The sequence below is a fragment of the Lissotriton helveticus genome, chromosome 4_1 (genome assembly GCF_964261635.1).
Source record: "Lissotriton helveticus chromosome 4_1, aLisHel1.1, whole genome shotgun sequence".
NCBI lineage: Eukaryota > Metazoa > Chordata > Amphibia > Caudata > Salamandridae > Lissotriton > Lissotriton helveticus.
In genome coordinates this window covers 27,061,485-27,084,375 of record NC_136063.1, presented here as the reverse complement: position 1 = coordinate 27,084,375, position 22,891 = coordinate 27,061,485, and the positions used below count along the sequence as shown (strand labels likewise).

General features: G+C 48.0%; 1 protein-coding gene across 3 annotated transcripts in view; it reads left to right on the top strand.

The window, feature by feature from the left end:
- Positions 1-22,891, top strand: part of LOC144828293 (uncharacterized) — a 224,236-nt gene that overhangs the window by 24,306 nt on the left and 177,039 nt on the right. The window contains exon 4 of one of the 3 annotated variants that reach the window (XM_078686372.1): positions 17,231-17,502. The exons of 1 other annotated variant lie outside the window; for it this stretch is intronic. The gene's annotated coding sequence lies outside the window, so the exon portion shown is untranslated. Of the gene's footprint in view, positions 1-17,224; positions 17,503-22,891 lie in introns of those variants that run through there. One more of the 3 variants, XM_078686371.1, reaches the window with a different exon arrangement.

The window sequence follows — 22,891 nt, the reverse complement described above, 5'->3', positions numbered from 1 at the left end:
CTTACCTGCCTTCTCCATTTGCCTCCATTTGCCTCTAATTCTTCTCTGCTGCTTTCTAGAGGCTGGAGAGTAGTTATTAAATTTAACAGCACTATACGTTTGGAAGCTGCTTGTTGCATTGATTAGTCCAGGCTCAGCTGGTGATAATTGGGATATCTGGGACATTTGATTATAATGTGTTAATTAAGGTGGTGTAGCATTAAATTTTTTCGGCTTCGACGAGCGATGTGTAGTTGTTGGTGGTTACTGCTGCTTGGACTTGAACTCAAAATATAGCAATTCTGAGATGCTGTAAGATTTTTCCCAAGGGGGGGTCTGGTAGGGTGGTTGTTAGACTGGCCACATTGTGTCTGTAGTAAACTGTGCCTGGTATTCCACATGTTGTATACCTCTTACATAATTGGTATCTCCCCTGCCTACCCAACCCTCCTTTCCCTTCACCCGTGGTACATTCCTACCTTAGAATGTTACAGTGAACCGCACCTTAGAATGTTGGTGTGCCTCAGTTGCCAACTGGTGCCTGAGCATCTGGTTGTTACTGCTTCTTGTGAAGGTATACCTAGGGATGAGAGCCTTTGTGACCTTTGTTTGGAGCATGTCCATGACTTAAATCATGTGATATTTGTTTGTCCTCTGCTACTTTCTTTGCGACGTCAATTGTTAAGACCATGTCAATGTCTATTTGCCCCTCTATCTGAAATAGGGTGTACAACATTCTTAAAACACTTTTTAAAATATTTTTAAATATGTTTGTGTGCTGTAAAATTAGTACTGACTGATTTTGGTTTTGTGCCTGTTTGAATAGGGTATTATAGATACTATGCAGTTGTACCTTGAAATAAAACACATATGATATGTATTAAGTAGGTTGCTTATTAGGTACAAAGAGTGCCGGGTGTAGCCTTAACTTTTTGCACTTTTCACATCCCTTGATCGTATAGCGTTTTATTTGTTTCTCACTTTGAAGATAATGGATTTTGTTAGATTTGGGGGTCTCTAGTTGGCACATGTAGGTACCTGTGACACAAAGGAACCCTTGCCTCTAGTCAGGGTAAGGGGGTATACTCCTAAAATAACCCCTGCTCACCCCTTTGGTAGCTTGGCACAAGCAGACAGGCTTATCTCAGAGGCAGTGTGTAAAGCATTTGGGACCACAAACAGTAACCCAGTGACAATACTACAGATGAACACCAAACAGTTGTATATTAAGAATAAGTATTCTTTATAGAGACTTAACACAAGACCACAAACGAAATTGAAGTTTTAGCTTAGTTTAGTTCAGTTCTTAAGATGCAACACTTTAAGTCAATGTACCTTGCAATGCGTGAAGCTTCCACAACAAAAGTGTTGCAGCGATGGAATTGCGGCAAAGTTCTGGTGCAAAGAAATAAAGACGTGAAGATCTTCCAGATGCGGCACGCTTCTTCGATGATGCGAGAAGTCATTGTTCGAAACTTCAACTGCAATGGCGACACCCTTGTTCAGCAATGCGATGGCAACAGCCTCAGCTGCGACACTCTTCTCTGACATTGTGAGAGGGTTTAGCACAATGCGACAACTACAGGGGCGACATCCAAGATGCGACGGCAGCAGCTCCGATGGCAGCGCACTTCTCCGTGGATGCAAGGCGCTTTTCTTAATGCAGTGCAATACCACAGCTAAAGCAGCGGCATCCACGACGCGATGGCACCAGCAGCGACGGTGTCACGCTTCTTCCTCGTTGCGAGACACTTCTCTCGATGCAGTACAATGCGTCAGCTACAGCGGTGACACCCTCCTTCGGAGTTGCGATGGCAGCGGCTGCGACGGCGACACGCTTCCTCTTCATTGTGAGACGCTTTTCTTGATGTGGTGCAATGCGTCAGCTACAGCGGCGACACCCATCATCGGAGTTGCAACGGCAGCGGCTGCGACGGCGACATTCTTCTTCCTCTTGAGTCGTGTTTCCAGCTCCTTGCAACATGCAGTCCCTCAGAAGGCCCCAAAACAGCAACAGGCACTTCCAAAGTACTCTGGGGACCTGGGGTTTGAAGTCTGTTGTCCCTGAGACTTCAGCAGGAGGCAAGCTCTGTTCCAAGCCTTGGAGATCCTTCACAAGTTGAAAATGAAACACAAAAAGTAATTTCTCCTTTCTTTGAGAGTCAGGCAACTGCTGCAGGCCAATCCCCCAAGCAGCACGTCAGCTTAGGGATAGTCTATCATCAGTTTCTTCAGGTTCCTCTCCTCTGCAGAGGTTTCTTATTGTTTGTCCAACAGTGATCTAATTTCTTGGGATCAGGATCCCAATATTTATACCCCCAAATCATTTGGCCTCTGAAGGCTGAGGGGCCTTTGCCCAGTCCAAACCAGTTCTGGAGCACTCTGTTTACATGACTCCTCCTTTCCTTTCACAGTGCAGGGCAGAAACATCAGACGCCCCACAGGACGTGGAGCCAGCATTGTGGAGGAAAGGCTCAGCCCTGGAGCACTCTGTTGACATGATTCCTTCTCTCCTTTCACAGTTCAGGGCAGATACATCAGACACCCTTCAGGGGGTGGAGCCAGCACTGTGGGGGGCAGGCACAGTCCTATTCAGGTCCCAGGTGCAACTCCTCTCTCCCATCTAGATGCAGATCACACTATTCACCACTGGCCGGACTCACCCTGTTTCCTGGAATCCCCCAGCCCTGTCACTCAAACTTCAGACAAGGAATACACAACCTAGCAGAGGCAGGCCCGGATAATTAGACAAGAAAATAGCTACCTTCTAAAAGTGGTATTTTCAAACACAGAATGTTTAAGCCAACTTCACTAAAAGATGTATTGTACCATTCTGAGTTCAGGCATACTAAACTTGAATGTCTACCATGTTCCCTGAGTCAGTTAGGATTATAAGATGTAATAATCTACTGCCCATTCTGGCCTATGAGGAACAGGTAGCCTTGCAATAGTTAAAAACGAAAATGGCTGTAATTCACTATTAGGACTTGCCACACACACCAGGGCATGTCCTACCTTATTCGTACAATGCACCCTGTCCTTGGGCCTACCATAGTGGTGTCTGATATGAAGAAAAGGGAAGGTTTAGGGACTGGCAAGTGGGTGCACTTGCCCAGTCAACATGGCAGTACCAGACTGCACATAGGCTCTGCCATGGCAGGCCTTAGACACATTTTACAAGGCTGCTTCCGTGGGTGGCACAACCAGTGCTGCAAGCCCACTAGGAGCCTATGGATTACCAGCCCTGGGCACTCCTGGTGCACTGTACTAGGGGCTGACAGGTAAACCAAACCAGCCAATCATGGAATCACTATTCCATACATTAATTTACAATAGGGAGAGCATATGCACTTTAGCACTGATCAGCAGTGGCAAAGTGACCAGAGTCATAAAATAGCCAACAACAGGTCAGAAAAAATATAGGAGGAACTCAAAAAGTTCAGGGATAACCATGAAAAAGGGCCAAGTTCAACACATTTCATAACAGAAGTATGGTATCAGTAGTGCTTCATAAAGTTGAGCTTGTTCTCGGCCTTCTTGATCTTTTTATCCACTTAAGGATGTATAGTTTCCTGCATTGTCATTCCCAAAGAACCAATATAAATCTTTCCTAACTTTTCATCCCATTTGTACTTCATATGTTTTTGGGTAGAGCATGATAATAAGCTGTATGGCATCTTTTTGCATTTATACATTTGCATACATTTTATTGTCTCTGCATTGCTCCTTGCATTAATCTGCCTGTGTTTAAGTGAACCACTTTTGAGTTGAAAATCATAATAAAATAAAATTCCTGTTACTAGTCTGGGTACTTTCAATTGAAGAATGTAGCATTGTCTTTAGTAGTCTAGTTTTCTTACACTTAGTAGACAAGGCCGCTGCCAATAGGAGCTCACGGTTTTCAGTGGTGCACTGAGCCATTTCCTATGAGAGCCTGGGGTCCTTTAGTGGTACACTTGGGCACCCTGTATAATAGTCTGGCGCTCTTCAGTAGTAGACTTGGAGGTTTCTATGATAGTCCTGGGAGGTCTTTCAATAATGGACCATGCATGTCTTACAGGATCCTGAGCGGGCTTCTGCGGTAGATGAGGGCACTGCCAAAGTTACTCTAGTGTTCTTCAGGTTTAATCCACAGGCCTGATTTCTAGTGTGGCATAATCAATCAATCAATCAATCATAGCATTTGTAAAGCGCACTACATACCCGTGAGGGTCTCAAGGCGCTACGGGGGAGGGGAGCTGCTACTGTTTGAAGAGCCAGGTCTTGAGGAGTCTCCTGAAGGTTAGGAGGTCTTCGGTCTCCCTTAGGTGGAGGGGGAGGGTGTTCCACGTCTTGGCCGAGAGGTGGGAAATTGATCTGCTGCCGGCGGTCACTCTTCGGAAGTGGGGGACGGTGGTGAGGGTGTGGTCTGCGGAGCAGAGCTGGTGGGCGGGGGTGTAGAGGCCGAGTCGGCTGTTGGGGTACGCTGGTCCGGTGTCGTGGAGTGCTTTGTGTGCATTGGTGAGGAGCTTGAAGGTTATCCTCCAGTTGATGGGGAGCCAGTGCAGGTCTTTCAGGTGGGGTGTGATGTGGCTGCAGCGGGGGATGTCGAGGATCAGGCGTGCAGAGGCGTTTTGGATGCGTTGTAGTCATTTTAGGAGTTTGGCTGGGGCTCCTGCGTCGAGTGCGTTGCCGTAGTGTAGTCTGCTGCTGACGAGGGCCTGGATAACTGTCCTTCTAGTTTCGGTGGGGATCCACTTGAAGATCCTGCGAAGCATGCAAAGGGTGTTGAAGCAGGAGCAGGAGATGGCCTTGAACTGCTTTGTCATGGAGAGTGTGGAGTCGCGGATGATCCCCAGGTTTCTTGCATGGTCGGTGAATGTAGGGGGTGCTCCTAGTGCCGTCGGTGACCAGGAGTCGTCCCAGGCCGAGGGGGTGGAACCGAGGATGAGGACCTCTGTCTTGTCCAAGTTCAGCTTCAGACAGCTGTTCCTCATCCAGTCGGCGATGGCCTTCATTCCTTCATGGAGGATTGGTTATGGCGGTGTGGCGGTCCTAATGTTGAAGTCGTGTTGTCGGGCGAGTGGTGCCATGTAGATGTTGAACAGCGTTGGGCTGAGGGATGAGCCTTGGGATACGCCACAGATGATCTCGGTGGTTTCGGAGAAGATGGGGGGAGGCGGACGCTCTGGGTTCTTCCGGAGAGGAAGGAGGTGGTCCAGTCCAGGGCCTTCTCTTGGATTATACATGTTATACCATCAAAAACAAGGTGGCTATTCAGACCACCTTATCACAAATGCAATTTATCCTATGCCACTAGAATTAAAGAAGATAGGATAGCCACCACATTTAAGATGGCATAGACCTGTTTGCAAACTCTAAATCACGCCCTATGGCATTTCCCAAAACAGCCTACATTCTTGCACTGCTAGGAAAATTCAGTAGTAGTTAAGGGCACTGCCTCTGGTGCCTAGTGTAGGAGAGTAGGGTCTGCTATCCTATGGTCACCCCAAATTTTTGCTTTTTGCTTCACTGGTTTATGACTTAATGTGGCTGTGGGCCTGCTAATCAGACCCACAGCCTGCTGTTCTCTCTCTAAATTGTAACCCATGTACTTTAGGTGCATAACGAAATTGGAACTGGTTCACCTTATTGGCCCCTGTAACAGTGTACCCAGGTACCCAGGGCATAGGTGCTTCCAAGACCTACCAGGGGCTGCAGCATGTATTGTGCCACCCCTGGCCTGGCCTCCATATTTGACACAACTGGCTGATCACTCAGCTGGGGTAAGTCGGTGTAACCACCCCTTACTTAGGTGTAGTCTGCCTATACCTAACCTAAAATGGACACATATGTTCCTATCAGCCACTCCTATGGAAGGCCTCATCAATCCTGGAGGCAGAGTGCTTGGAAATATGTGAGATGGCGCTCTGGCATGAGCTGAGCCTGTCTGCAGCTTTCGGAACCATGTCCTTTAGCTGTTCCATGATATTGCCATACCATATACTCTTAAGTGCATTATAATCCTCGCGGTTAAATGCTATCTTAGGTTTGGCTTTATCAAAACATGTCGAGTAAGGTGTCATACGAATTGGAATACTACCCCCTCGCCAGTTCTTGCGACGGGGGTAGCATTCCACCCTTCTAGAGGGACACGACATGTACCTAGCCTGAACCCCGGTTAAAGTTAAACAGAGCCTTAGCATCACAAAATGGATGCTGCCACCACAGACACAAGTCTGACCTCCTGCTGCTGGGAGTCCTTCCAGCGAGGGCAGCTTGGACAAAGGGTTTCCTGCCTTGGGAGGTGCTAGCACCACCCCAGACAGGATTTTGTGTATTGGGTAGGACAGGGCTGAAAAGAATCAGACATGCCTGGGGCACACAAGGTGTCCCTGTGCATAGGCCAGTTCAAACCGGTGCTGGGGCTTTCCAGCCCCAGTCCTGGCGCGAAACTGGACAAAGGAAAGGGGGTGTAACCACCCCCCTTCCTGGTTCCACCCAGAGGAGGGACCTAGTAGGTGATCCGGCCCCCCAGATTCGAATAAGAATGGGAGCTGTGTCCTGAGACTTCAGATCATCCTGAATCAACTTGAAATACAGAAGAAGACTGGACTTCGACATTCTGCTGCACAGAAGACGGAAGAGAATCTCCCTTGTGGCCAAGGAGTGACCACCCTGTGAACACAGGCACCAACCAGCAACTCGATGTCTGCTTTGCCGCCGCCTCCCGCCGGAGCCCGAGCCCAAAGCCTGACAAGACCCAGACTCCCAGACTTCTCACAGCCCGATCCACAGTCCCTACAAAGAAGGGACCCATGGAGGCACCGAGAGACGTGGGACCAGACCTCTTGGAAGACCCCCGAAACGCTGACTGCTCAGCATCAGAGGCACCCTCGACGCTGTGCTTTGGGGTTTGAGAAGCCCCAACCTCGAGCAGCCCTTGCACCGAAGATCAGCCCCCCAGCATCTCCACGATCTGCATGGGGCCCTTTTGCATCGTGCCACTCGACGCGCCTAACCGTCCACTTGCCACGCAGCTAGTGGCCATCTTGGCAACGAAACCTACAACTTTCACTACGGGTCTGGTTGCTCCAGACATGCCCTTGCTCCTGTAAAAAGGAGCCCCTGCTCTGACCTTGCTGGTCTGAGTAACAAGCCTTTTTCGATTCCTGCGTGGCTTGCATTAGCCAAGGCCTGTTTGCTTCTATCAAGTGGCCGACACCGCCAACAGCGAGAAGCCTGCGTGGGACAGCTTGTGACCGACTCCTGGACGTCTTCGACCCCTCGTGTCCACGTGGCTGCAGAAAGAAGCTACACCTCGACGCCTGTTTGCACCCGACATTGCCTGGTTCCACTCTGGTTCCACGGTAGTCACTGGCTAGTGACTTTGAACATTGTCCCCTCTGCTTTCAGGTCTTCACCTCTTCAGATCCACCCTTGGATCCACCGGAACTCTTCACATCGAGCCGCCTGCAGCATCTTCAGCTCCAAGCACCATCGACCTGCGTGACGAAACCCGACACTACTTCGACCCTATGCACCTGCTTCCTGTGGGTGAGGTAACTCAGCTCCGCCGGTGTTCCCACACTGGTACACACCTCTAGTGTCTGTGTCTCAAGTTTCAGCTTTCTAGGTCACTCGGAAGGTTCCTTTCTAACTAACTTTGTACTTTTTACGCACCATTGACATTGCATTGGTAAAGCGTGCACTTTCCGCACTGCTCCCGAGTCCCGCGGGCCTTTCCCGACTTCTTCACTGTTAGTCCCGAACAGCTCCAGCGATTCCCCAGGCCCTAGGCCTCTTCACTTTCCCCATAGTGGTTCTTATACCACTATTTTAGTATATGGTTTAGGTGGCCCCTAGGGCTCATCCATATTGTGCAACTTTTGTGTATTTAAACTGTGTTTTGTTTTAACGCATTTGCTTCTGTGCTCATAAAGAGTATCAGGGATATTTGTAATAATAAATCTATATATATTTTCAATATATATCTGTGTGGTGTCCTTTCATTTGGTATTCAAGGGATTGTGTATGGTAAAACAGCTTGCTTCACATGCCTTTACAGAGTTTAGCCTAAGACTGCTTAGTCCATGCTACCCCTAGGATAGCTTGTCTATAAGGTTGACTTTACAACCTGCACCATAAGGGTTGCTTGGCATGATACAAGGTGATCACTAGAACTAGTGAGCATCATATATCAGGCCAACTTCTCACATTGGTGAGCAGCGGATTGGGATTTGAGCTTGCTGTTGTTTTACCATTACAATCTTTGAAAATATCATTTGAAAGATCATACAGGTACCTAATAGGTACACTAAAACAAGACTAGATATACTTAAGTTCTACTGAACTTAGTTGTTGTAGAGGATAGGGAGTAGCACACCCTGACTACAACTACTAGATAGGTTTTGTAGGAAAACACCAGTGTAGGTAGATTGCAACACATCCACCACACTAGAGCAATGTCTGGAACAGATGGATCCAATGGAACCACCTCTGTAGAGAGTGACCCTCCAAGGGCACCATCCAAATTTGCTACCTTTCCATTTAAGGAACTGAGGCAACTGTGTTCCATGAGAGGAATCAAAACAGGTCCTTCTCCTACAGCAGGACACCTCAGAGAGCTATTAGACCAGTCTGAAGCTCTAAAGAACTCCAAACCAGGCACCTCAGGGACTGGTGAGGAAGTTTCTCCTTCTGAAGATGATAACCCTGATGCCCCTGCCCCTGTCATCCAGTTAGATGAGGAAAACCAGACCACTGGGAATACTCAGCCTGGGGAAGAAGAAGAGGGGGAGGAGGTAGACGAAAGTGAGTCTGATGATGATAGAGATAGCCAGGTGTTAGTCAGCAGGCTTAACCAGGCTAACCTAAGCTTATTTGGGACTGAAGGTGGGTCCAACCCATTCAGACCCCCAAATGGACTTAACCAAGAGCATAGGAGGAGGAGGAATCACTCAGGTGAGTCCAATACTTCCCATGTTTCTAAAGGTTCTCATGGTAACTCCAGAAGGGAGTTCACTAGCCCTCAGAGAAGGGAACATGAGGCCAAAATGAGAGAGGCTGAACTTAGGATCCAGAGACAAGAATTAGAAGTTGCCCTGGCCAAAGAGAAACTTGCTAGAGCAAGGCAGCCTAGAGAGAGTGGGTTAGAACCCACTGGTGGCAGCACTATCCCTAAGGATAAAGACAGGTCCTATGACAATAGAAACCTGAGTAAGATTGTGCCCCCCTACAAAGTTGGGGATGATATCCACAAGTGGATGACTGCACTTGAGAGAGCTTGCAAAGTACAGCAGGTCCCTCAGGAGCAGTGGGCAGCAATCTTGTGGCTCTCCTTTGAAGGTAGAGGCCGAGACAGACTCCTCACAGTTAGTGATGGGGAGTCTAGAAACTACCTGGTCCTGAAGAGTGCTCTGATTGATGGGTTAGGCTTAACCACTGAACAGTACAGGTTAATGTTCAGAGATGCCCAGAAGACACAGACTCAGGACTGGTCTGAATTTGTTGAATGTGCCTCTAAGGCTCTGGAGGGCTGGTTGCTGGGAAGAAGGGTTACAGACTATGAAGGATTGTACAATTTGCTTATGAGAGAACAGATTTTAAATAACTGTCAGAACCAGCAGTTGCATCAACATTTGGTTGACTCAGATCTAACCTCTCCCCAAGAATTGGGAAAGAGGGCAGACAAATGAGTTAGAACCAGAGTTAAGCAAAAGAAACAGAACCAGAACCAGGGTGGTGACCAAAAGAAAACAGACCAGAAGGGTGGGGAGCAGAAAGCTAAAGACCAGAAGTCTTCAACAGGGCCCCAAACTAATACTGAGGGTGGGTCCCAAACTTCCAAGAAGAAGAAGAAAGAAGGTCAAAGAAAACCCTGGTGTAGCTTTTGCAAAAACACCACTCACTGGACAAGTGATTGTAAAAAGGGTGGAGCCCCCAACACTGCAGCCCCTAAGGCACCTGCACCCACTAGTACAGCTGGCAGTGTTGGACCACAGACTAAGGGGGTAGTGGGTATCACCTTGGGAACTGATGGAGATTCTGACCTAGTCAGAGTCCCCACACAGGCTGTTCTGATCTGTGATGGGGAGATTGATTTCTCCCCTACTGTCAGTCTCAATAATTTGGGCAAGTACAGACAGACACCTTTAATTAATGAAAAAGTAGCTCAAGCATACAGGGACACATGTGCCAGTGTCACTATGGTGACGCCTAGCTTTGTGGACCCTGGACAGTACATATCAGGTGATAATTACCTGGTGACCAATGCCAGCAATGTCACTACTACACATAGTGTGGCAATTGTTAACTTTTCCTGGGGAGGGGTAACTGGCCTAAAAAGAGTTGTGGTTAGTGCTGATCTCCCAGTAGAGTGTTTGTTGGGCAATGACCTGGAGAGCTCTCTATGGTCAGAAGTTGAGTACAGGACTCATGCAGAGATGTTAGGGATATCATCACATGTCCTTGCTGTGACCAGGTCACAGGCCAAAAAGTGCCTCTCTGAACCTCAGGTCTTGGATCCTGGAACAATGGACCAAGTACCTTCCAAGACAAGGAACAGGAGGGCAAAGGCTGTGCCTTCCCAAATGCCTACAAGTGCGGATCAGCCTTCACAGGAAGATGATTCTGAGACCCCTGAAGGAACTGTCCCTATAGAACTTGAACCTGATCAGGTTGAGTTTCTGGGGACAGGGGGACCTTCTAGGGCAGACTTGGGGCAGGCTCAGTTATCCTGTCCTTCTCTTGAACCCCTCAGACAGCAGGCTGCTGCTGAGGCTGCTGGGAATGCTCAAGGTACCCATAAGGTTTATTGGGATGATGGGCTCCTTTATTCAGAGGGTAGAGACCCCAAGCCTGGTACAACCAGGAGGTTGGTCATACCTCTGCAATTTAGGGGCTTCCTTCTTACCTTGGCACACGATATTCCCTTAGCAGGACACCTAGGCCAGAACACAACATGGGACAGACTTGTCTGTCACTTTCACTGGCCTCACATGTCAGAAGATACAAAGGAGTTTTGTCGCTCCTGTGTAACCTGCCAAGCAAGTGGCAAAGCAGGTGGTACCACAAAGGCCCCCCTAATACCACTACCTGTGGTGGGGGTGCCCTTTGAAAGAGTGGGGATTGACATTGTTGGTCCAATGGATCCCCCTACAGCATCTGGGCACAGATTCATACTGGTGGTGGTGGACCATGCCACCAGGTCCCCAGAGGCAATTCCACTTAGGACCACAACAGCTCCTGTTGTGGCCAGGGCCTTACTTGGAGTTTTCTCCAGAGTGGGGTTTCCTAAGTAGGTAGCATCTGATAGAGGTGCAAACTTCATGTCAGGTTACTTGACAGCTATGTGGAAGGAGTGTGGTGTTAACTATAAGTTCACCACTCCCTATCATCCACAATGCAATGGGCTTGTTGAGAGATTCAACAAGACCCTAAAGGGCATGATCAAAGAATTACCTGAGAAGCTCAGGCGAAGATGGGATATCCTTCTGCCCTGCCTTCTGTTTGCTTACAGAGAGGTCCCACAAAAAGGAGTTGGCTTCAGCCCCTTTGAATTGTTGTTTGGACATCCTGTAAGAGGACCCCTATGTCTGGTGAGGGAAGGATGGGAGTTACCTCTCAAAAAGCCCAAGCAAGACATAGTGGACTATGTACTTGGTCTCCGCTCCAGGATGGCTGAGTATATGGAGAAGGCCTCCAAAAACCTTGAGGCTAGCCAGGCCTTACAGAAAGCCTGGCATGACCAAAAGGCTGTCCTGACTGAGTACCAGCCTGGACAGAAGGTATGGGTGTTGGAGCCAGTGGCCCCAGCAGCACTCCAAGACAGATGGTCTGGACCCCATACAATCATGGAGAAAAAGGGAGAGGTTACCTACTTGGTGGACCTTGGAACTCCCAGGAGTCCTTACAGGGTGCTCCATGTTAACAGGCTGAAAGCATATGTTGACAGGGCAGACATGGGCTTGCTCATGGCTACAGATGAGGGGCAGGAGGAAGAGAGTGACCCTCTCCCAGACCTGCTGACTCAGAACCCTGAGGATGGCTCAGTTGATGGTGTGGCCTTAGATGGCAGCCTCACTGAACATCAGCAACATGACTGTAGACAGGTTTTGCAGTCATTTCGACATATGTTCTCCCTGACACCCAGTCAGACTAACTGGTGTACCCATGTGGTGGACACTGGTGATAGTCTTCCTGTAAAGAACAAAATTTACAGGCAGCCTGACCATGTCAGAGACTGTATAAAGGCTGAGGTACAAAAGATGCTGGAGTTAGGTGTCATTGAGCCTTCAGAGAGCCCCTGGGTCCCCAAACCTCACACCAAAGATGGGAAGAGAGAGATGAGGTTATGTGTGGACTACAGAGGACTCAATGCTGTCACTAGGACAGATGCACACCCAATTCCAAGAGCAGATGAGCTCATAGACAAATTGGCTTCTGCCAAGTATTTGAGCACATTCGACTTGACAGCTGGCTACTGGCAAATCAGGTTAGCTGAGGAGTCTAAGGCCAAGACAGCATTTTCTACCCCCAGTGGGCATTACCAGTTTGTGGTGATGCCCTTTGGTTTGAAAAATGCACCTGCCACCTTCCAAAGGTTGGTGAATCAAGTCCTTACTGGGTTGGATGACTTTTGTGCAGCATATCTGGATGATATTGCTGTCTTCAGCTCCACCTGGGAGGATCACCTGGTCCACCTGAAGGAAGTGCTAGAGGCTCTGCAAAAGGCAGGCCTCACTATCAAGGCAACCAAGTGCCAGATAGGGCAGAGTAAGGTTGTGTACTTGGGCCACCTTGTGGGTGGAGGCCAAGTTCAACCACTGGAGAGTAAGATTCAGACCATAAAGGACTGGACTCCTCCAACTACCCAGACTCAGGTCAGAGCTTTCTTGGGCCTGACTGGGTACTACAGGAAGTTTGTTAGGAACTATGGGTCCATTGTGACTCCTCTTAATGATCTGACGTCCAAGAAGATGCCCAAAAAGGTTCAGTGGACAGAATACTGTCAAAAGGCATTTGATGACCTGAAGAAGGCCATGTGCTCTGCACCTATCCTGAAGAGTCCTGACTACTCCAGAGAGTTTATTGTCCAAACAGATGCTTCTGAGTTGGGAGTGGGAGCTGTGCTTTCACAACTTAATGTAGATGGTCAAGACCAGCCCATTGCTTTCATTAGCAGAAGGCTGACCCCCAGAGAGAAACGTTGGTCAGCCATTGAGAGGGAGGCCTTTGCTGTGGTGTGGGCCCTGAAGAAGTTGAGACCATACTTGTTTGGCACTCACTTCAAGATTCAGACCGACCATAAGCCCCTCTTATGGCTTAATCAGATGAAGGGTGAAAATCCCAAACTGCTCAGGTGGTCCATTTCCCTACAGGGGATGGACTTTACAGTGGAGCACCGCCCAGGGACTGACCATGGTAATGCAGATGGTCTCTCCAGGTACTTCCACTTAGAACATGAAGACAAAACTGGTCAAGGTTAGTCTAATGTCCCTGCGTTTGGGGGGGGGGGTTGTGTAGGAGAGTAGGGTCTGCTATCCTATGGTCACCCCAAATTTTTGCTTTTTGCTTCACTGGTTTATGACTTAATGTGGCTGTGGGCCTGCTAATCAGACCCACAGCCTGCTGTTCTCTCTCTAAATTGTAACCCATGTACTTTAGGTGCATAACGAAATTGGAACTGGTTCACCTTATTGGCCCCTGTAACAGTGTACCCAGGTACCCGTGGCATAGGTGCTTCCAAGGCCTACCAGGGGCTGCAGCATGTATTGTGCCACCCCTGGCCTGGCCTCCATATTTGACACAACTGGCTGATCACTCAGCTGGGGTAAGTCGGTGTAACCACCCCTTACTTAGGTGTAGTCTGCCTATACCTAACCTAAAATGGACACATATGTGCCTATCAGCCACTCCTATGGAAGGCCTCATCAATCCTGGAGGCAGAGTGCTTGGAAATATGTGAGATGGCGCTCTGGCATGAGCTGAGCCTGTCTGCAGCTTTCGGAACCATGTCCTTTAGCTGTTCCATGATATTGCCATACCATATACTCTTAAGTGCATTATAATCCTCGCGGTTAAATGCTATCTTAGGTTTGGCTTTATCAAAACATGTCGAGTAAGGTGTCATACGAATTGGAATACTACCCCCTCGCCAGTTCTGGCGACGGGGGTAGCATTCCACCCTTCTAGAGGGACACGACATGTACCTAGCCTGAACCCCGGTTAAAGTTAAACAGAGCCTTAGCATCACAAAATGGATGCTGCCACCACAGACACAAGTCTGACCTCCTGCTGCTGGGAGTCCTTCCAGCGAGTGCAGCTTGGACAAAGGGTTTCCTGCCTTGGGAGGTGCTAGCACCACCCCAGACAGGATTTTGTGTATTGGGTAGGACAGGGCTGAAAAGAATCAGACATGCCTGGGGCACACAAGGTGTCCCTGTGCATAGGCCAGTTCAAACCGGTGCTGGGGCTTTCCAGCCCCAGTCCTGGCACGAAACTGGACAAAGGAAAGGGGGTGTAACCACCCCCCTTCCTGGTTCCACCCAGAGGAGGGACCTAGTAGGTGATCCGGCCCCCCAGATTCGAATAAGAGTGGGAGCTGTGTCCTGAGACTTCAGATCATCCTGAATCAACTTGAAATACAGAAGAAGACTGGACTTCGACATTCTGCTGCACAGAAGACGGAAGAGAATCTCCCTTGTGGCCAAGGAGTGACCACCCTGTGAACACAGGCACCAACCAGCAACTCGACGTCTGCTTTGCCGCCGCCTCCCGCCGGAGCCCGAGCCCAGAGCCTGACAAGACCCAGACTCCCAGACTTCTCACAGCCCGATCCACAGTCCCTGCAAAGAAGGGACCCGTGGAGGCACCGAGAGACGTGGGACCGGACCTCTTGAAAGACCCCCGAAACGCTGACTGCTCAGCATCAGAGGCACCCTCGATGCTGTGCTTTGGGGTTTGAGAAGCCCCAACTTTGAGCAGCCCTTGCACCGAAGATCAGCCCCCCAGCATCTCCACGATCTGCGTGGGGCCCTTTTGCATTGTGCCACTCAACGCGCCTAACCGTCCACTTGCCACGCGGCTAGTGGCCATCTTGGCGACGAAACCTACAACTTTCTTTGCGGGTCTGGTTGCTAAAGACTTGCCCTTGCTCCTGTAAAAAGGAGCCCCTGCTCTGACCTTGCTGGTCCGAGTAACAAGGCTTTTTCGATTCCTGCGTGGCTTGCATTAGCCAAGGCCTGTTTGCTTCTATCAAGTCGCCGACACCGCCAACAGCGAGAAGCCTGCATGGGACAGCTCCTGACCGACTCCTGGACGTCTTCGACCCCTCGTGTCCACGTGGCTGCAGAAAGAAGCTACACCTCGACGCCTGTTTGCACCCGACATCGCCTGGTTCCACTCTGGTTCCACGGTAGTCACTGGCTAGTGACTTTGAACATTGTCCCCTCTGCTTTCAGGTCTTCACCTCTTCAGATCCACCCTTGGATCCACCGGAACTCTTCACATCGAGCCGCCTGCAGCATCTTCAGCTCCAAGCACCATCGACCTGCGTGACGAAACCCGACACTACTTCGACCCTATGCACCCGCTTCCTGTGGGTGAGGTAACTCAGCTCCGCCGGTGTTCCCACACTGGTACACACCTCTAGTGTCTGTGTCTCAAGTTTCAGCTTTCTAGGTCACTCGGAAGGTTCCTTTCTAACTAACTTTGTACTTTTTACGCACCATTGACATTGCATTGGTAAAGCGTGCACTTTCCGCACTGCTCCCGAGTCCCGCGGGCCTTTCCCGACTTCTTCACTGTTAGTCCCCAACAGCTCCAGCGATTCCGCAGGCCCTAGGCCTCTTCACTTTCCCCATAGTGGTTCTTATACAACTTTTTTAGTATATGGTTTAGGTGGCCCCTAGGGCTCATCCATATTGTGCAACTTTTGTGTATTTAAACTGTGTTTTGTTTTAACGCATTTGCTTCTGTGCTCATAAAGAGTATCAGGGATATTTGTAATAATAAATCTATATATATTTTCAATATATATCTGTGTGGTGTCCTTTCATTTGGTATTCAAGGGATTGTGTATGGTAAAACAGCTTGCTTCACATGCCTTTACAGAGTTTAGCCTAAGACTGCTTAGTCCATGCTACCCCTAGGATAGCTTGTCTATAAGGTTGACTTTACAACCTGCACCATAAGGGTTGCTTGGCATGATACAAGGTGATCACTAGAACTAGTGAGCATCATATATCAGGCCAACTTCTCACACCTAGAGTATGTCAGTGGTAGACTATGGCATTGCCAATAGTAGCCTGAGTTCTTCAGTGGTAGACTAGGACTTTGCCTAATTTTGACTAGGGGCATGGAAAAGAAGACTAGAACATTGCCTAGGCTAGCCTGAACTTCTTCAGTGGTAGACTAGGGCATTGCTGATAGGAGCCTGGGTTCCTCAGTGGTAGTCTATGTCATTGCCTAATTTTGATTTGGGGCATTCAAAAGACTAGAACATTGCCCAGGCTATCCTTAAGGCCTTCTGTGGCAAACTAGGGCATAGCCAACGGTAGCCTAGAGACCTTTAGTAGCAGTCCAGGGCATTTTCTACCATAGCCTGAAGTCCTTCAATAGAAGGATAGGGCATTCCCTACCATTCTTTGAGGTGTTTCAGTAGCAGAAAGGGGCATTGATAGGTAGCTTACGATCCTTAAATGATAGACTAGATTATTGCCTCTGGTACTGTGGTGCCCATCAGGGGAAGAGTAGGGTATTGTTAGTGGTAGACTAGGGTTCTTCATTGGTTTACTAAGGCTGTGCCAACAATAGCCATGGGTCCTTGAGCAGTTGTGTATGGCATTGAATAAAGTAGCCTGGGGTTCTTCAATAGTAATCTGGAGCATTTCATGTGGTAAGCGGGGGGTCTTTGTGATAGAGTAATACATTGCATACAGTAGTCCAGGGCCGTTCAATGGTAGACTAGGGCATAGCATTATGTACAGTAGCCTGGGGTTCTACAATGTGTTTCCGGTGGGAGTTTGAACCCACAATCTGACATAAACACTAGTCGCTTCTTCAGAAAGGTGGTAAATGGACAGGTTCAGAAGAAGATTGTTTGAGTAGGGAATATTTGAAATATGTGTGCAAACTAAGTGGAAAAAACGTAGTACCTACATTCTACCATTTGGTGAAAACTTATGTTTTTAGTAAATCAATGATTTTTATTGTTAGTCTACAAAGTAACACATTTTCCTTTTTTTGCTTCTGTCTTGCCAAGGTGGAGATGTTCCAGGCCGTCCTTCTCAGCTTGCCCGGCACCAGCCCTGCCAGCTCCCCTGCTCTGGAACCACTATCCAGAGAGAGGGAATGGGCCATGGGAAGATTATCTAACCTCCAAAGTCCCGGCTAACCTTGTTATCCGATGTCTCTGTAATTAATTTTTCTTATGGTTTACCTAGTGTTCTATTAAAAATTAACAAGACCTAGTGTGTAATTGTTGAATAAAGGTTATTACACGGTTGGCACTCATTCAATAAATGCTGAATACATTTTCCAGCTCATGCTTCCCTGCCTCTCCATTGACTCCTATATCCATGTTTTTGCCCATTTTGTTGACCTTGGTGTATCCCTTTCCGGGTCACTGTTGCAGCTGGCACTACTTACCTTCAGTGAGAAAGTTGTGATATGTGTCAGTCCTAATGCCTCTTCTGCAAGATGAATCTCTTGACAAGGAGAGCATTGAGCTCCGGACTCTGAATGCATAGAGAGTTTGGTCCCTCAGCACACTGCAATGAGGCTTTTGTCTTTTTTTTCAAAATCTATATTGATGAATATCTCATACATCTTACTGATCCTGATAAGCTGAACCGCGGACCCCTCAATGCACAGAACCATTGCTCACACTGTTTCTCAGTGTCCTGCTGTGACCTGTCACTCTGATCCAGAGCAGCCAATGGCAGCCTCTGTGGCAGACATTTGCACTTTACAGACATGCGCACTGGCATTGTTCTCTGCTGCCATCTGGTGGCAGTGATTGTGACAAAACGTACAATTGTCACTTCCCGCTTTTTATATTTTCCTTTTCGAATCGATCAAGTGCATGTTTCATGCATAGTTTTCCATCTTCATGTGTGCTTTAGCACAATTTGTCAAAGTATTGTACAAGAAAACAAGCATTTACAGAAATAATAATGAGGAAATAGCCGGGTGACCAGGCATCCCGGATTTGCCCAGACGGTCCCGTTTTTTCATCAGCTGTCCTGGCAGATTTCAGGAAATTTAGCAGAATGGGTTCTATCGGAAAAATGAAGTGGAATGGCATTCTACAGATGGCGCCATTATATGAAAAGGAAGAACAACAAGAAAAACGCCAATGCTGATATCTAAATTTAAACCCCAAGTTTCCTGGTCTGCAAAGGCAGACTCATCTTGCAGATATTGTTTTTGGCAGACTCATCTCTCCTCATTTGGTTTATCCATTACCCACTTGAGTGAGTTTTTGTTTGTATGGATGTGTGAGGTATGATTGTGAAACGCTTCAGCAATGGGTAGTGAAGGAATGTGTGATTTTTGTCATTGTCTAGTGTCCACTTCCACTGTTGGTTTATAATTCAATTGTGATTCTTGTTTGTTTCAAATGACCATTTAGAGAAGATTGGTTTAAATAAAGAGCTATTAAATAGCATTTGGTCGCATTGTACTTTTGCCTTTGCAGTCCAGGAAACTTGGGGTTTAAATTTAGATATCAGCATTGGCATTTTTCTTGTTGTTCCACTTTATTGGGCTCAGCCTTGCTGATTGCAGCCTCACCCTGTCTTGTTACTAGATTATATGAAAAGGAGCGTGCACCACATCTGGCTTTCCTTATTCTGGGTTGTAGAGCAAGAGGATAGGCAGTTGACCGAAGGTTTCTCCTTGGTTGATAAGGGGTGATCAAAGATTGGAGAACGGACAGGCCATTCTTCCAGAAGGCTTTATGGGCCAAGCACATAATCTTAAACTGAATCCTTTCCCTGATCGGCAGCCAGTGCAAGCTCATTAGAGCTTGTTTAGTGGACTGCCATCGTGAAAACTGGAGGAGTCTCCTGAAGGCACAGTTTTGAATAATTTGGAGCTTATTGATGCTGTACTGTGGAGCTCCCAGATATAAGGCATTCCCATAATACAGCAAAACACACAAGATGATGGACGGAATGTTGCACAATGGCAAAACATTCACCCCCAGTCACAGATCTGGGTTTAATCCATCTTTTTTTTTGCTCACCAAGCCACCCTAGTTCAGACATGGCCATATGCAAATCAGTCTTGACCCTGTGCCTCGTGGGAACAATCCTGCCCGAACTGCCAAGCCATGTCTTCCCTGGATCAGAATCAAGCATCCTAATACCGGTTTCTGGCTATCAGCCATCTTCAGCCAGGATAGCTTGACTCCAGTCGCTTAGTGAGCACGGGACCCACGTCTGGGCATACCCTTCCCACATAGGGTGAACAGCAAAACACACAAGATGATGGACGGAATGTTGCACAATGGCAAAACATTCATCCCCAGTAACAGATCTGGGTTTAATCCAAAACACACAAGATGATGGACGGAATGTTGTTTTTGCATTTGTCACCCCGAATGGGATGGGTATGCTCAGACGTGAGTCCCTTGCTCTCCACACCACTGGAGTCAAGCTTTCCAGGCTGATGAAGGCTGATAGCCAGAATCCAGTCCTTGGATGCTTGATTCCGGTCCAGGAAAGACATGGCTTGGCAGTTCGGCTGGACTGTTCCCCTGAGGCACAGGGTCAAGGCTGATTTGTATATGGCCATGTCTGACCTGAGGTGGTGTGGAGTGCAAAAAAACGATGGATTTAGGCCCAGATCTCTGTACTGGGGTGAATGTATGACATTGTTCTGCATTCTGTCCAGCAATTGTTGTTTTTGCATTTTTCACCCCGAGTGGGATGGGTATGCTCAGACGTGAGTCCCAGGCTCTCCACACCACTGTAGTCAAGCTATCCAGGCTGATGAAGGCTTATAGCCAGAAACCGGTCCTTGGATGCTTGATTCAGGTCAGGTCCAGGAAAGACATAGCTTGGCAGTTCGGCTGGACTGTTCCCCTGAGGCACAGGGTCACGGCTGATTTGCATATGGCCATGTCTGACCTGAGGTGGTGTGGAGTGCAAAAAATGATGGATTTAGGCCCAGATCTCTGTACTGGGGTGAATGTATGACATTGTTCTGCATTCTTTCCATCAATTGTTGTTTTTGCATTTGTCACCCCGAGTGGGATGGGTATGCTCAGACGTGAGTCCCATGCTCTCCACACCACTGGAGTCAAGCTATCTAGGCTGATGAAGGCTGATAGCCAGAAACCGGTCCTTGGATGCTTGATTCCGGTCCAGGAAAGACATGGCTTGGCAGTTCAGGCTGGACTGTTCCCATGAGGCACAGGGTCAAGGCTGATTTGCATATGGCCATGTCTGACCTGGGGTGGTGTGGAGTGCAAAAAAACGATGGATTTAGGCCCAGATCTCTGTACTGGGGTGAATGTATGACATTGTTCTGCTTTCTGTCCCTCAATTGTTGTTTTTGCATTTGTCACCCCAAGTGGGATGGGTATGCTCAGACGTGAGTCCCATGCTCTCCACACCACTGGAGTCAAGCTATCCAGGCTGATGAAGGCTGATAGCCAGAAACCGGTCCTTGGATGCTTGATTCCGGTCCAGGAAAGACATTGCTTGGCAGTTCGGGCTGGACTGTTCCCATGAGGCACAGGGTCAAGGCTGATTTGCATATGGCCATGTCTGACCTGGGGTGGTGTGGAGTGCAAAAAACGATGGATTTAGGCCAAGATCTCTGTACTGGGGTGAATGTATGACATTTTTCTGCATTCTGTCCATCAATTGTTGTTTTTGCATTCCCATAATACAAGCAGGAGAGGATCAGAGCTTGGACCATGATCTTTCTGGAGTGAAAAGGGAGAAGTGGAAGGACCTTGCAAAGCATCTTTAATAGGCCGAAGCAAGTTCCTGAAAGCTTCGCTGCCTGATGATTAAAAGTAAGTGAATGGTGAAGCCAGACACCGAGGCTCTTAATCTGGTCCTTAGGGGCTGTGACCGGGCCTAGACAATCAGGTCAAAAAGATTGCGGATTGAAGAAGGGGGAGTTGCTCAGGAGCATAAGCTCTCTCTTGTCCCTGTTAAGTTTGAGGCATATGAGTTCCATCCACTTAGCAACCTCCTTTAGGCAGCAGCCCAGGGTGCTAGATGACCCCTCGGGGTGGTTAAGCACCACCACAAGCTGTGTATCATCTGCATAGGTGATGATTTTTATGCCAAATGGATGGACAATCTCTGCCAAGGGTCTCATATAAACATTGTGTAGTATCCTGGCCTGACGTGTGCAATGCTGTGTCAGTGGAACCCTAAATCAGTGATGCAATATAGAATGTTGGGAGCAGTAAATGTCAGTTAGATTAGAGCTGAGTACCTGGTTAGGTGCTTCTGGTGGGGCTATTATCCTGTTACTTCTTATCTACTAATAAACACCACCTATACACATCTGGACTGGTATCCTGTGTCTTCCTATCTACATCTGGACCTGTGGGACAAGCCCACTACACATTGAACAGCATGAGGCTCAGGGCCGAGCCCTGGGGGACCCCACAGCTGAGAGGCAGCTGGTTAGAGACAACATCTCCCTCAAAAACCTTAAAGGAGCATTTGCTGAGAAAAAACTGCAGCCAGGCTACCACTGAGCTGTACACTCCCAAGTTCATGAGTCTGAGGATCAGTGTATTATGGTTAAAAGTGTCAAATGCGGCACAGTGTTTGTGTGGAAGAGAGATGCTTACCAATGTAAAAAGGCCTGCTGTGAAAAACACATACGAGATGCTCACAGACGACAGGTATAGTCAGATATGCAGAATAAGGTGTGTAGGCAAAGCTGTGATATGAGGTGCTAGTGATGAACACCAGAAACATAGTGTTTGCTTGTGAAGCTTACAAGTGAATACAGAAGGTGGAAGGCTACAAATGAGCAGTGTGTGGTATGCACTAAAACACAAATACGTTGTTATATGGGAGGCTCACAAAAACTATAAAATGCTCAAAACAAGCAAATATGCCTCGTGCTAGGATTATTTAAGCCAAAATATTGAGCATTTAAGTGAAACAATGACTGAAGGTGTGGAGGCCTTGCTCAAGACTATGATGATATATTTACATCAGACATTTTGAGAGTTGCATATTAACAGTGAAGTAATCTTTGGGGAATAGTTAGTGCTGGCAATTTAAATGTCAGATGAGCAGGATTACTTGGATATTGGGGTGATGCTTCGAGGATGGGCCAGGGGTGTCCAACACCAATGGCTCTGCTTCTGAGCATGTCCAGGAAGAGTCTGAAGACCCTTTACTTGAGAACTCTAGTCCCCCGGGAATAGTGCTTGTGACACAGAGGGAGGCCCTAGAGATCTGACTGCCTTTATTACTCCTGGGAGGGTGCAAAGCATTCAGGGGAGGTCCAGGTCCCCTCCAGTTAATTAAGCCTCCACTTTCACTTAAATAGGGACCTCCATCGGTGCAAGAGAGAGGATTCCACATAAAGGGAATACCACATACTCAAACTTGAGAGAGCCAAGCTCAGAATCAAGAAGGAACAGTTGGCCCTAGATAAGGAAACCTTAAAAGTACAGAGGGCTAGATAGATTTTGGGATTAGGATCCCATGGTGCAGCACTAGTTAACCTAGAGTTAGAGAACAGTACTTTGACACTGGGAACTTGAGCAGGATGATCCATCCTTACCAGCAGGGTGATGACATGCATAAGTGGATTACTGCTTTAGAGAGGGCCTGCATAGTTCAGAAGGTTCTCAAGGCCAGTGGGCAGCTATCCTGTGGCTCTCCTTTGCTAACAAAGCAAGAGACAAACTCTTGACTGTGAAGGAAGAAGATGCAGA